The following is a 2,142-nucleotide window of genomic DNA, read 5'->3' as shown; positions in this document are numbered from 1 at the left end:
GCCTGAACCCCACCCCCACAAATGTCACACACGTCAATAATAATCACAGTTTAAGAACCATTTAGTTTGAGATCAGTGACACAGAACTGAGCCTCGTGGCATTGGGTGTGACCTGAGGTGTCTTGAGGGATCTCTGACAGTTTTTGAGCTGTGGGACAGTTTCTGGGTTGGGCCAGGTTCTTTATGGCTTCTTTGTCCTCACATGAAATATCTAGGTGATTAAATTCTGGGCAAGCAGGCATACCCTGCTGCTCATCATCAAACTCTATCCTAAAAGAACTTCCAGATTTCTTTGCAGTGGTCACAATCTCTTCCATCAGCTTCAATCATGTTCTCACTGCCTGAACTTCTTAGCTTATTTCAGACATAACTCATAGATCACAGTATATCATTAATTACACTTCCCTTTTCAGGCCTCTGATTAAACTCACACACTTCATCTGGCATTTCAAAAGCGACTTCAAGCCTGGATTCCTTTTCTGAAGTTACTTCCAAAAACCTATCCATAAATTAGTAGCTATGGTATGTTTATTAGTCTCCAGGACTTCAGACAGCATATTGATTCTGGGCAGAAGCTTAGCATCTGGTTTGTCTAAAGAATTTAATTTCCTACAACCACATGTTCCAATCATATTGTCCAGTACCAAGACACACACTCATTTAGGAGCTCCTAAGTGCTGTGCAGACTGACACTTACCACACAGCTCTTTATTGATTTGTAAAGAGGGTTAATGAATCAATATAGAGGATTTGTTGTTTTGTTTTGAGACAGGATCTCATGCAGCCCCAGCTGGCCTTGAACTCATTCGGGTAGCCCAGGATGACTTTCAACTTCTCATCTTTTTGCTTCCACCTTTAAAGTTTTGGGATTACAGGTGTGTCACCACACTGAGTTTATGGAGTGCTGAAGATCGACCCCAGGGTTTCATGCATGCTTGGCAAGCACTCTGTTCATTCAGTTTAAGGACTGTTATGCTTCTGAGTTTGTGCTTTTCTTGGTACATACTTGGTAAAATGCAAGCATATAACTAACTGTGCCCTAATCTGGTGATGTTTAAAATATGGAACAAGCCATATTTCAAGACCTCTTCCACTTCCTTTCTGGGTTCAATACCTTTCTCTTGCTTCTGAACAGGGTTGGCAAAGGCTAGAAAGACTGGCTTCTGAGTCTTTTAAAAGACATGCTTTTAAAAATATCTATTAAGCCCAACATTGATATATTCAGCATAAAGAGAAGCATATGATCTGAGATGCTCCATGTCTTAAGGTCTTCATATTTCTGAGATATCTGCCTTTAAATCATTACAATCACTATTTTCAAAGTTTGGGTCATGGTCTTCACTTTCTAACATGCTAAAAGCAAAGAAAGTTTAAGTTAACCCCCCCTTAAGATGTATTGTGTGTGTGCACACACATGTGCATGCACCCTCAGAGGCTGAAACTGGTGGTTGTGAACCAACCAGTGTGGGTGCTGTGAACTGAACTTGGGTCATCTGGAAGAGCAGCAAGTGCTCATAACCACTGAGCCATCTCACCAGACACTACTCTGGCTTTCTGCTTTTGCCCCTTACTACCTCTCTGCTGTGTTCCAGTGTGGCTCCCCACGTCTTGTCCATCTACTCTAATGGTTTTTCACTGTCTGCTCCCAAAGTTTTTGCAAATAGAACTTCTCATAGTCCTCCTGATGGCCCAGTCTTCAAACCACTCATCTCCAATCCATTTCTATCTCTGACACTGTGTTTCTGAGGCAAAACTGTCCTAGCAGACCAATGAGGGCCCAAAGAATAGCCCGGCTAGCTCAGTCGGTAGAGCATGGGACTCTTAATCCCAGGGTCGTGGGTTCGAGCCCCACGTTGGGCGCCATTTGTTGCTGGAGGGCTTCTCTCCAGGTTCCCCAAGCCCCGCAGTCCCACAATCCACTTATAAAATAATCACTCAGACGCTTATATCACTTATAAACTGTATGGCCGTGGCAGGCTTCTTGTTAACTGTTCTTATATCTTAAATTAACCCATTTTTATAAATCTATAGCTTGCCACGTGGCTGGTGGCTTACCGGCTTCTTTACAATTTTCTTGTGGCATTAGTCAGGATAACCCCGTTATCTTTTCCTATAAAACTACATATTTTAAAACCAAGAGTA

The 2,142-nt window shown here is 42.4% G+C and overlaps 1 non-coding gene across 1 annotated transcript; it reads left to right on the top strand.

The window, feature by feature from the left end:
• Window positions 1-1,787: 1,787 nt before the first annotated feature.
• Window positions 1,788-1,860, top strand: Trnak-cuu (transfer RNA lysine (anticodon CUU)). Its single transcript has one exon. It is a non-coding gene; the product is annotated as a tRNA-Lys (tRNA).
• The last annotated feature ends 282 nt before the right edge of the window (window positions 1,861-2,142 follow it).

The sequence above is a fragment of the Peromyscus maniculatus genome, chromosome 5 (genome assembly GCF_049852395.1).
Source record: "Peromyscus maniculatus bairdii isolate BWxNUB_F1_BW_parent chromosome 5, HU_Pman_BW_mat_3.1, whole genome shotgun sequence".
Lineage (NCBI taxonomy): Eukaryota > Metazoa > Chordata > Mammalia > Rodentia > Cricetidae > Peromyscus > Peromyscus maniculatus.
Note: the sequence above shows the minus strand (reverse complement) of the source record. Positions and strands in the feature narration are given on the sequence as shown.